We start from the raw sequence: 13,361 nt of genomic DNA, 5'->3' as shown, positions 1-13,361 counted from the left end.
TCATTAAATGAGATGTTCTTTTTGATCGATTGATTTTTTTTTAAATCTGCCAAATTCAGCAATAGTTGAATGTTAAAGAAAAGATGGCACTAAGGAGACCCAAGCCCTCCATGTGACAACATCCAGGGGGAACGAGGCGTCCCGCGAACCCAATGCTACAGCATGAAATGAGGGTAGATAGGTCCTCTGTGTCTGTTTCCAAAGCAAAGACTGTATAATTTAGTTGAAAAACAAAGACAAACAAGTGTTTAGTTTAAGATTCACTCTTAAGATAATCATGACCTTGGCTCACAGACTGCATATCTCCCTCCATGCCTGTCACGGGGAACATTGGCACCCCTACTGTATTCAAAAGAGGGCAGATCCTGGAAACTGGCGAGCTTTTTGTTTCCTGAGGATTCTTAGGAAGATGTGGATAGGACGGAGGCAGAGGGGAGCCTGCATTTCTCTTCACAATGGAGGCTGGGCCCATGAGATTCCCAAGGAGAAGATGCACGCAGAAGGAGACAGGGGCCCTCAGAGCTGAGTGATGATGGGGAGGGAGAGGTGATAATGTCTCTGTGGATGGGGCACAGAGAAGAAGGGATTTGGGCAAATAGACAGGTTTGATGGAATTTTGTAAAGCTTATTGTTGGGTAGGAACACTTCTGCAAAAGCTACAGTTCTCATTAAGGCCTTTGGTGCAAATGGATTCATTCTGAGGGACAGAAATGGGTTTTTGAGTTCTTCTTCCAAATTGTCATGTACAACCAGGAGCGGCTGAGATGGGAAGGACACATGGAAGGCAACCACAGGCGACCATAGGCGACCTGTGCAACAAACCTGCTGAACTGGAGGCAAGGCGCATGCTTTCTCCACTGGAATCAATAACATTCACCTGAATAGGAGGAGGTAACCTCCATTCTCGTGATTGGAGGAAAGGGTTGGTACTGGAAGTAGCTGGATTCTCTGCTTCATTGAGGACTGAGCCAAGCACAGGCCTCACCTAGCAAGCCGGACACCGTAATACTTGACTCTCTGAGGCTATCAGAAGGGAAAATGGGGGCGGGAAAGCATTTCTTTCCAACCACCTGGTGTCTAAATAAAACCACATGGATAATGCCTCCATTTCTTGAGTGCTTATTATCCACCATGGCTTATTCCAAACACATTGCAACCCTTTCCTGTCACAGTAATTCTGTTGTACAAATAAGGCAAATGCGAATCTGAGGTTAAGGGATGCCCTTTAAGACCTCACGACCAGTTACTGCCTCTAGTAAATGTTTCTCCTACAATTTCCTGAGACTTGACAATGTCACTAAAACCCTCCTATTTGGGAGAAGCAGTTGCTCAAGCGGTTGAAGGGCCTGTGCAGATCACCTGGCTCACCTGCTCCCTCTGACCTGGAAGCCACACCTGTGCGCCACACCTGCATCCCAGCCTAGCTCTCCTTCTGCGCCACAGCTGTGAGGGTGCAGGGCCTGGAAAGGGTACCTGAAAGACCTCATAGTTCATAACCTGGACTTGGGTTCGAGTCCTGATTTTTATAGTATAGTGGGGTGACTAAGTGGCTGAGACTTTCGGACTATTCACTTCCTCTTCTTTCCCAACAGGCTTCACTGCATTCCCCTGTCTCCCTGTGGTTTGGGCTCCATGTAACTGAATTGTAGACAATGGAACGTGAGTTGAAGACAAGAGTGTCACTTCCAGGACTGGCCTTCACAAACCTCCCATGCGATGCTTTTGCTTTAGAGCAACCTTGGGAACCACATATTAACCACCCCACCCCACCCCCCACCCCCACCACAACCACACACACAGCCCTATACCCCTGGGTCCCTGAATGACTGCATGGAGCAGATTCTCTCCTCCTCTTGGCCCCTCTGCTGGCTGGATGTTATGTGAGAGACACATAATTTATTGTACGTCAAGTCACTGAAATTTGGGGGATTTATCTGTTATAGAAACTAGCATTATCTAAAAATTTAGAGTGTCTGTTTGAATATTACCTACTGCTGCCACTCTTGATAATAGCTATGATTTACTGCCACTTACTGCAAGCTGGGCATTGTGCTGAGTGCTAAACACGAATGATCTCATTTAAGTGTCACCAAAACACTACGGAGTGGGTAGTATCATCATCCTCATTTTACAAATGAAGATTGCGGGTCTCACGGAGTGCGAGTAGATCGCCTGCATCACATGGTGGAAGCTGCATTAGGGACCGAGTCTCTTTAAAGTCCACCCTCTGCTATTCTGCAATGTGGTCCTGCCTCTCAGGAACCTCTCTTCTCCTTCCTTTGCATCTGCATAGAGCCTAGAGGTCCTTTGATTCCACCCAGGAAAAATGAATTAAATCGGCAGCAAACATGTATTTATTCTTTCCCACTGACTGTGGCCACTCCATACCAAGCTCTGTTCAGATCCTTTGAGGACCACGTGCAGAATCAGCCACAGAGCCTGCCCTCACAGTGTAGGGCGGCATCTCTCCCCCAGACCAGTCAGGAAAGGAAGCTGATGTGTTCTCCGTGCGATGTGGGCTCTGGACACAGTCACTCTGTCTATGATCTACCCTGGGTCTCTTCTGAGTGAGGCTTTCTACAGTAGCAGAAACCACAGCTGCCTGACTAATGCACAAAAAGGCTGGAGGATGGAGCCTGCAGGGACCATTTGTTCCTAAGGGGAGGACACCTCTTGGTGTTTCTATCACTCTATGCAACCCCTCCTTTTTTCCTTAACCTATGACCTTCCTATGTCCACCCTCATTCCCCATAGATGGGAGAGCTCGTCTACCAAGCCTCAGCCCCGTGGTGACTCTTTGGGGCTGGTAGACATGAAGGGAAGGAATGTGAGTGAAATCATCAAGTTGGTTCTCAAATAATAGGACTTCCCAGCTTAGCTCTTCTGTAGAATATAATCAAGACAGTGTGCCAGGATACACCAGTGTGGCTGTCCCAGAGGTTAAATATGTGTCAATTTGGGGTCATTTAGGCTGAGCTTTCATTTTAGTCAGGTATTAAAGACTTATTTTTAAAAAATGTATTTTTATTGATTTCAGAGAGGGAGAGAGAGAGAGAGAGAGAGAGAGAGAGAGAGAGATCAATGATGAGAGACAATCATTGATTTTCCTGCACATCCCCCACTGGGGATCGAGCCTGCAACCCAGGTATGTGTCCTGACCTGGAATCGAAGTATGACCTCCTGGTTCATAGATCAATGCTCAACCACTGAGCCACACTGGCTGGGCAAGACTTATTTTTAATGTGCTCCATTGATTATTTGACATACACAGATGTTTTCTAAGCCAGTCTGTGCATTGAACTCAGGTGACCTCTTCATTCCATGTGAACGGTGGCCACTCAGACACAATTGTGGACCCTGACCCTGTGGGCACAGAGCTGGGTCCTCACACCCCTTTCCCTTCCAGTGGGGCTCGTGAGTGTATCCCTTGAGCTCAGCTCTAGGAGTCACCTTCTCAGCTTGACCCTTGCCACTTTCTAAGTGTTCTTTTAGCTACCCCCACCTTTCCCCAGTCTTTTCCCACTCCTAACTACCTCTGTATGAGACCACTATGGCCACAGCCTCTGTGACCTAGTCTTATTCCAACCCACCTGGGTCTCAGGGAAAGAGAGTGAGGGAAGGCCAAGTGGATGAAACCTTCGGCTCATCAGGGCCACATCCCCGGTCCCTCTTGCTCACAGCTGTGTTTCTAGAACAATGGCAAGTGCATCAGAGGCGCTGGATGCTGAATAAATCAATGGAAGAAAGTGCTCGGGGACAGAGTGTGCTTGTGAGGAGCTGAAACAAAAAAAAGTTCATGAGCAGTCACTCCGCACAGTCCTCAGGTTGACAACTCGGTAACAGCTTGCAAACAAATTAAGCCAAAGAAACACCTCCCCTGAGATCTTCATTACTTCCCCCATCTAGGTGTGGATGCCATTAAGGCAAATTATTGCCTCTCAAATATTTTTAGCTCGATGCCCATTTCCGTCTGCATTTGCCTTCGAGGTACATGTTTTCCACTAAGCAATAGGACATACAAATTAAATGCAATTTCAAATTTAAACCTGCACAAGTGTCACTTCCCACGTCCCCCCGCATCGTCCCAGGGGCCTGCCCGTAGCATTGTTGGAAAGTACATGACGGTATTTGGTTCCCATTATTTAGTCCAAGAGATTCTTATTAAAATAAAAGCCTGCAATAAGGTTAATATTTTATACACTGCAGAGCTACAGCGAATGCTTGGGCCCTAACAGATTTCTTTATCTTTCTTCTGATTTTTGTTATTTTTTATGTTATCGTGCATACATGGACATGTACATACACATGCCCGCCTCGGACATTTCAAGATGAAAAGGTAGTATGCATCATAAGTATTTTAAAAATTGGAAACAGTTATGGGGAAAGGTTGGCATATTCGGCAGTGCACGATTCTGGCTGGATGCTGAGCCCTGACACTGGCCTTAAACTTGATGGAGGCACTAGAGCTTGAGTAACAAGGTGGATGCAATGGATCCTCAGCAGTTGACACTGTTACTGGAGACTCTTTGTTCTTGTCTTTGTGCTTTTGTCGTTACCGTGGCCTCCTGAGAGCCTGGCAGGCCCCTCAGCCTCTGATTCCAATTTCACTGGGCACAACCAGGAGTCACCTGACTTGGTTCCTGACCATGAGCTCCTCCCTGGGAGGTGGTGCTGACTTGTGTCTACTTCCTCAGCAAGGATGCAGCAGGTGCAGAGCAGGCACCCGGGAGACGAGGTGCTGTTGCAGTCCACATGGGTTTAGGAACTGTCTTGCTGGCCTGGACCCTGGATTTTGCCATCACTTATTCTTGATTGCCCCTCCCTTTCTCCCCCAGCCATGGCAGCCCTGCCCACAGCCCCTGGGCACCCTTGAGGCCTGATCTGTGCTTACTGTTGCATCTACAGCTCTGCATCTGGTATCTAACGGCTCAGCGCACCTAGTTCTTAAATTTCTTCTCAAGCAAACATTCTAAAAAGACTTTGGCCCTTTAAAAAGTGGAGATGTGAATGACTCACCAACACAATATGTTGCTTTAGATAAATCACTTAGCATCCTCAGTCTATTTCTCATCTGGAAAATGAAGGGACTAGATTAAGTCACAGAACTTGTCTCTTTCACGTCCTTGAGTCTCTATTTATGATCCCACAAGGATCAGGGGCTGTATACTATTAAAGCAAGACTAAATTAAAATAGCAATCTTTATGTACTTTCTATATGACCCCAATGATTATACAGTGTAATATTGCCATGCAATATTTGGACGGAGTCCTTTAAGATCGTAAAATGCTTTCCTCCCGTAAGATCTGTTTTCCATCTGGAGAAGACACGCCGGGGTCTTGGAAAGCAAAGCATCCGCTCGCTGAACTGCTGGGGAGGCCCCAAAAACATGGAGAGGGAGACCAGAAAGCCACGGGGTTTCTGGTTTACTAGGCAAAGTAGCAAGAGCGTAATGATTTCAAAGAGAAAAAAATGCAAGCCACTCATTCATTCATTTATTCATTCAAAAATGCTCATCCACTCTATGGTGTGGTGCATGTGCTGTCGAGCTCAGCCTAGATAGAACATGTAGAAAACAGAGCGGGAAGCACAGAGCCAGGCCTCCCCGGGTGCTGGAGTGTGCATGTGTGAGTGTGAGAAGGGTGAGGGACGTCCTTTGAACTTCCTCTCTATGCACCGAACCTATTATATACTCTCAAAGGTGGTGGACAAATGATTAGGCACCTGCTTTCCTCATTGCATGCTAATCACATAGGCAGTTTGTCTGTGATAGCCCAGTTTTTGTAATAATCATTTCACTCTATAAGACTTTCATAATTTGTCCTGTGATTGGTTTAGGTTTTCCTTATGCCCTTTGTTTTATTACAAATAACGCTTCCATGAAAATCTCTGTGAACTTAACTCTTGTTTTTAGATGATTGCTTTTGAATAGATCTCCCAAAATAGTAATGACATTAATATATCAGAGCTGTTTTTTCTTTCTATTTAACAACATATCAATTGCAGGCAATAATCATTAACTCTTCTCCATAGATGACAAAATTAATCAGCTTAAGATTTCTCAACTCTTCTTATCCCATAAGCTTTTTTTTTCTTTTTAACCCTTACAGAAGACTATGTTTTATTTTTTAATTTTTATTTTTAGAGAGAAGAAGGGAGAGAGAGGGGTAAACATCAATGTGAGAGAGAAACATCAATTGGTTGCCTCCTGTATGTGTCCCAACAGGGGATGGAACAGGTTAATCCTCACCTGAGGATATTTTTCCATTGACTTTTTTTTAGAGAGAATGGCAGCAGGGAGAGATGAAAAGGGAGAAATGGAGTTGAAGAGAGAGAGAGAGAGAGAGAAAACATTAATGTGAGAGACACACATCAATGCTTGGCTGCCCCTGGCACAAGCCTCAACTGGGGCCAGGAATTGAATCTGCAACCCAGATACATGTCCTTAACTAGGAATTGAACCTGCAACCCTTGGGTTCACGGGTTGATGCTCTAATCCAGTGGTTCTCAACCTTGGCTGCACATTAGAATCACCTGGGCATCTTTTTAAAATCCTTATTTCTGGGCCTCATCCTGTGCAGCCAAGGTTGAGAACCACTTCTGTAATCACTGAGAAACACAGGCCAAGGCAAACCTACAACCTTTTGGTTCATGGGACAGCACCCAACCATCTGAGCCACCTGGCTGGGCCTTGCATACGTTTTGGCTACATACTATGATTTGCCTTTTCTCAAGGGTTAGGTGTTAGCTATCTGCTCTGCCATCCGGTCCTCCGCTGTGTGTTGCGAGCTCATTTCAATGGTTTCACTGCTCACTTCAGCTGTTGCACTTGCAGTTCCTCTTTCCTGAGCATGTTATGCTGATTTCTCTCTCGCCTCAGTGGGTTTCATCACAGACTTATTCCCAGGCACCCTCCAGTCCTCTTTTCCCTACAGCTTTCCAGGTTTCAGAATGTTTTACATATTTAATGGCATGCATATGGCTATAACTAATAGTAACTAGTATGAGTTGTGACTGGGTTCTAATTAACAGTCGTGTTAATAAGAGATAAAAGAGACAATGATGGTCAGGTACGGCATGATGACTAAGAGTTCAGGCTTTGGAGGCAGGGACTTCCGCCCTGGAATCCTGGCTGGCCACTTAACTGGTCGTGTGGATGTGAGCAAATAGTCTACCTTTTGTTCATACTAGCAGGGGTCCTCAAACTTTTTAAACAGGGGGCCAGTTCACTGTCCCTCAGACCATTGGAGGGCCGGACTATAGTTTTTAAAAAAACTATGAACAAATTCCTATGCACACAGCGGTGGCAAAAACACCTGGCGGGCCAGATAAATGTTTTCTGCTGGCCACATGTGGCCCGAGGGCCGTAGTTTGAGGACCCCTGGTTCATAGGATGAACCTCTGACCCTTGAAGTCCTCACTTGGAGAACAGAGCTGATCAGGAACCCTGCTCAGAAAGGTGGTGTGGGGACTGGATGAGAAAATGCATAGAGAGCATTTAGTGTTGGCAGATGGAGAGCAGGGAAGGCTAATGGTAATTACTCTTAACATTTTCACATGCACTTGGTTTACAAAGTCATCTAGAGTCTGCTGTGCAGTGGGGTTGTGTTGTCCCGTGGGTTTCATCATTCCATCTGAAAGGTCTCAGGCTAAGCAGTGGCACCCAGAGGGCAGAGATCATCTGGATGAGCTCTTACCTCAAAAACCACACGCTCCACAGCTCCAGGAGGAGTGCCAGTGTGGGGCTGTGTGGCAGGGCAGAACTGGTGGCAAAGACTCAGCTAATTTCCAAGAAGGTCTGAAGCTATCGTCCTTACCCTGTTGCTTGCAGCTGGCTAGGGATCTTGATGGCATCGTGGGGTCTTGTAGCTAGCCCAGACACAAAGCACAACCCACATCCTAGGTCAGTTCCTGAGTTTGACTGGTGTCCTGCAAGGGACACCCTTTTCCACTTGTACCTTGAGAAGTGACATGCGTTGACCTCTGCATCTTGTTGGATGGTCTTGGAGGCCTGGGTGATTGAAGCAAGTGAAGGCATAACCTCATCTTTACACGTATCGAATAGACCAGATACTCCCCAAGAAGTTAGTAAGGTGCCTAAAACAGTTAAGTGTGGTAAGTGTTTGCTAGATACAAAGGGGCAATGGAAGATCTAGCAGAATGTAATAGGTTGGTTGAAATAGTCAATATAGGAGTAAGCTTCAATGATGTGCTATGTTCATGACTCATTTACCCAATGGGGCATATCAGAAATCTAGAAGTCATTCTTGAAACCCTTTTCCCTAGTTGATCTTCCCTGATTCAGTCACTTTCCAACTTCTGTCAATTTCACACACTAGCACATATTCTGAATTCCTCTCTTCTTTTCATTGTTGTCAAGATTATGGTAGACCAGGCTACTCTTGTCTTCACAAAGTCAGCAGTCATGTTACCTACCTTCTCCATTGAGCTTTCCCACCTGGGCACCTCACCCTACAGCCTATAATCCACATGTATATGATCATTTCAAACACCTCAGGAGCTTCCCCCTGAGACGGGGAAGCTCCTGAGGAGGCCTTGTATGACCTGGCCACTCCCCACCTTTCCAGCCTCTTCCTGCTCCTCCCTCCCTACCTCTTTTTCTTCTCCAATTTGTGGGATTTCTTTCAATTCCTTGAGTTGAGTATATCTGTGCTCATTTTAGGGCCTTAGGCCCTGGTGTTCCTTCTGCCCCAGACACTTGACACACTGCTCTCCTCCAGTTCATCAAGCGAACTCCTATTCATGCCCATATCTCAGCGGGATTGTTATTTCTTCAAAACTTCCTTGACAGTTTGACTAGATAGGTCTCAGGAGGCTTTCATGGCAAACCCTAGTCTTCCTTTCCAGCTCTCATTGCAACGTGCTCTTGGGAATTTGTGTGATTAGTGTGTCAATGTCTCCTTTCTTCACTGGGCAGTGAGCTTCCTAATGGTGGAGACTGTATCTGCCTTGTTCACGATGGCACCCCCACCTCACAGCACAGAGCCTGGCAAACAGTAGTTGTTCAATGAAGATGGGTGGAGGAAAAGAAAGAATAATTGAACTAGTCCAATACTAAAGCTTTGGCTTCTCAATTCCTAGGATCTAGCATCACTTTTCAAAATAATGATAAAACCAGCTGACATTCCTAAATTTGGCAAGTATGACTATTCCAGGCCCCTGGGGTTGAACTGGGGAGACTGGGAATGACAGATTCACACCAAGGACAAACAAGCTAAAAGAGGAGGCAGGCAGGTAAATGAGTCCTTGATGGCCGAGCCTGTCCCTCTGTCTGATAATCCTGGGACTCCTCTGAAGCTAGTATCGGGCTGCTCTGTGATGGCCTATTTCCATGCTTGGCTTCCCCCTTAGGCTCATGATTCCATGGGGCCAACACTACCTGGCATGAATCTTTGTGGGTCCAGAACTATACAGAGCCTGGTACACCATGAGTGGTCAATAAATATGTTGCACATCAATGATGGAATATATGAATGAATGAAAAGCAAGTAATACTGAGCATTTGTTGTGGTATTCTCATTCATTTAATGCATATCTCTCTAATTTGGGGAGAGGCTACAGATTGCAAAGTCGTGTGGACATATCTTCAATTCTGAGCTTGTAAACCCTCACCTACATTCAACAAGACCCCATGGATGGAACATAGTGAGTGTGTATGCCCCAATAAAATGCAGATGACATAAAAGTAGCATACTTAAAACATATGTTCCTATGGATATATATATATATATATATATATATATATATATATATATATATCCATATAGATATATATCCATATATATCCATATCTATATTTCATATATATATATATATATATATATATGAAATGATACTTCTCATCATCTTATGAGTTCAGAGCCACTCTTTTTGCTGCCAGTTTCTCTCCTTTAGATACTGCCCTTGAAACTAAGGCGCAATCAAGGTGCTTGATAAAGCCAACTGCTTCACTGAGCTAAACAAAAGACAGCTGGGAGACGTCTGTCTGGTTGGCATCCAGGGAGGGGGAGGATCCATGGAGAGACTTGTCACATCCTTCCTCCTCATTTTTTTTTCTTTCTTGCTGGGGGAGCTGAGATATGTATGTTGGTGATGGGGAAGTTATTTCTTGGAGGACTTTTTTTTTTTTTCCCAAGGTCCAGGGTCAGGAAGAATCCACCCCAAGGGTAGTTGGAGGGAAGAAAAATAACAAGGCGCACAGGCGTCTGGGGAGCACAGCGCCACTCGCATCCTCGGTAATCATCAGTGCATGGCTTGCCTGTCTTGGTAATTTACATAATACCGTCCTGACACCTTCACTTCAGTTATCCATCACGCTGCCACGGAGCGTGCGTGCGCGCTCCCTCCCCAAGGCCTCCTCCCTCCCCTCTCACCCACTTGCATGTTCAGACCTCTCTTTTCCCCTCTCTGGATCTGTGCTTATTTTTATTGGGCTGAGCCAGAAAGAGAAGAAGCAGAAGCAGAAGCAGCAGCAAGAGATGAATTTCATATCATTTGTGTCCTAGCTCAACTCACAGACATGTGGGCCATGGTGAGGTGCCAGGCCCATGGAGACGGAAGACATGGGGACCTGTGTAATGAATCGTATCGCGGGGGTGGGAGGAAGGGAGTTACTTTAATAAATTTATACATGAACACTCTGGGGGAAATGAGGTCTTCAGTTTATACATTGTTTTGGACATAAATCAGTTTATACTTTGCATCGAACATAAATTTGTAAATAGAGAAAAATTGGACACTGAGTATTCAATTCATCTTCCAGTATAACCCGAAGAGTCCATAAATAAGTAAATCCAAGATTCACGTGGACCCAGAAATAGGATCCAGGCACTCACCGCCTGATAATTTCCTGAGAATGCTTCTGTTGCTTGTAGTTATATGGCTAGGCCAAAGGAAAAAGGAAAATAATCACAAAATCAAGGGTTTTGTTTTTTTCTTCCCGCATACGACATTTTAGGAAAATATAAATGACTTGGAAAGTATATAAAGAGACATAGAAAACCTGTTGCATGGAATATGTATTTTATGGTCTTATTAATATGCAGTGAAAGTTATTATGAAATGTTTGACAAAGACCAAGGAATGCCAAGGTCACTGGGAATGGGATGCTATGGAATGACAATGGATAAGTACCTGACTTTTAAAGAAGAAAATCATTTCATTGAATTGATTCTGATGGTTTTTCATGAACTTTGTTCTTTCTTTCTCTTTTTAAAGGCCCATTGGGCCCTACCACTCTCCCCTGAGTTTTTTCTCTTTTGTTTTATTCCAGAATTGACAGTGTAGATAAATGGGACACAAAGATAAACAGAAGATGTTTTACCAATTGTTTCCCGAAAGGCAGACCCAACATTTGAGCTCTGCCTGTAGAGCTTTGTGAAAAGAAAAATACGGATGCTTAGACCCCCACCAAGATGAAGGGAATTGAAGTTTTCAAATGCACAGCAGCTGCAGACTTCCTATGTGTTCTGACAGCAAACTCTCCGCTGCTCTCCTCTCTTTTCCATCTAAATGCACCTCTTGTCCTTCTGCATCTTTTTAGAATCTTCTCAGTTGATGGTATGATGCTTGTAAAGCAGCCTCTGATATTTTCTTTTAATGTAAAGAGATACATCATTAACTGGAGCCTTATCTTTGAAATTCTTTCATAGGGACTGTGGCCACTGGCACCAGGCACTGTGCTCAGAACTTCATTTGCATGATCTCCAGTGTCCTCACAATTCTACATGGTAGGAGCTAATCTTCTCTCCATCATACTGATGGATAAATTAAGGCTTGGGGGGTGGGGATAGTAAGTTGCCCAAGGTCACACCCCCAGGAAGATGCAGAGCAAGGGTTGGTTGTAAGTAGGAAAGTAGGACAAGGCACACCATCCGTGGGTGCCAACACACAAAGGCTGTTTGATATCATCATTGCTCTTTTAGTCTCTGGGATCAAGCCAGGAGGCACTATCCTATATAATAAAGAGCTAATATGCTAATTAGACCAGAGGGCGGAATGACCTTCCAGAATGATCTTCCAGACGGCCTTCCTGAAAGACCAATGGGTGGGGCCGAGAGGCAGCCAGGGCTGTGATGGCCTGAACCCCTTGCTTGAATTTCGTGCATCAGGCCTCTAGTTGATAATAAAATGCAAAGGGAGATGAGAAGCATCAGGGAGTGAGTGTACCTGAGGTCAGTGGGTAGACTAGCTTGGGAGCTTCTTGTGATAAAGGTTGAATTTACAGTGGGGCCTTGACTTACGAGTTTAATTTGTTCCGTGACCGAGCTCATAACTCAAATTACTCATATGTCAAATCAATTTTCACCATTACAATGAATTAAATGCTGGGCTGGTGTTGTGGCATTCACTGTGACGTTCGCTGCACCAACTGGCGGTGTGGTATCTGAAGCTGGCTCGTAACGCGAATTTTAGCTCTCAACTCAAAGCAAAAAATCAGCCAAGAGATGGCTCGTATCTCGAAAAGCTCGTTAGTCGGGACACTCGTAAGTCAAGGCCCCACTGTATTTCCTTTGTGTATCCTCATTGCCTGGAACTGGGTTCGGTTATCTTTACTAGGACTCAGTGAATCCCACCCAACGGTAGAGCTTCCTACTCATGGACCCGCTGTTCAGGGAGGGTGACGCCAGTGGTGTCCTGCAGGGACTTCATGTGGTGTCAGGCCACCATCACCGTGTTTCTCCCTGCTGCCTCTTGTTATAATGATGGAAGAGAGCCCCCCCCCCCCCCCCCCCCAGCTCTATACCTCACAAGCCAACCTGGCCACTTCTCCTGGCAAGAGACAAACCAGAGATTGGGGAAAAATTGTACTCATCTTGGTATATTGAACTCAGATGCTAATGTCTCTGTGTCCATCCCTGGACAGGACCCTCGTCCCAGCAGTGAGTGCTTGTTGGTCCACTTAGCATCCCCGCACTGAGCGGAGGGTCTGACAGGGGAGAGGCTCGGGCTGCGGAAGGGTCCTGACTAGGGAACCGGAGGGAGACTGTTTCCTTTACAATGTAGCCGAGGATCCAGCACAGAGCTTGGCACATGGGAGAACACAGTTATCACTCCTGGAATCAGTGGATGGATGAGCAGAGGCATGAAATGTGCTGATGTTTCCAAGTGTGAGCTCCCCTGTGAAATTCCCACTGGACAGGTGTCCCAAGAGCTTCCCCTGGAGACAACGGCATGGCTCCCCAAAGAAGGGGAATGCCCAGACTCTTCATCCCGCCTTCTCCCGGGGCAGGGCACCCACTTCTGCCTCCACACCCAAATGATGGACATCCCAAACAACACAGAGGGCTCCTGAGGCAAGAAAGGGAAGTTCTGAGCTAAAAAGGCCAGAGGAGCCACAGCC

This window comes from Myotis yumanensis, unplaced genomic scaffold, assembly GCF_028538775.1.
Source record: "Myotis yumanensis isolate MYYU_CA2020_CCGP unplaced genomic scaffold, mMyoYum1.0.hap1 SCAF_1, whole genome shotgun sequence".
NCBI classification, from domain to species: domain Eukaryota; kingdom Metazoa; phylum Chordata; class Mammalia; order Chiroptera; family Vespertilionidae; genus Myotis; species Myotis yumanensis.
Note: the sequence above shows the minus strand (reverse complement) of the source record.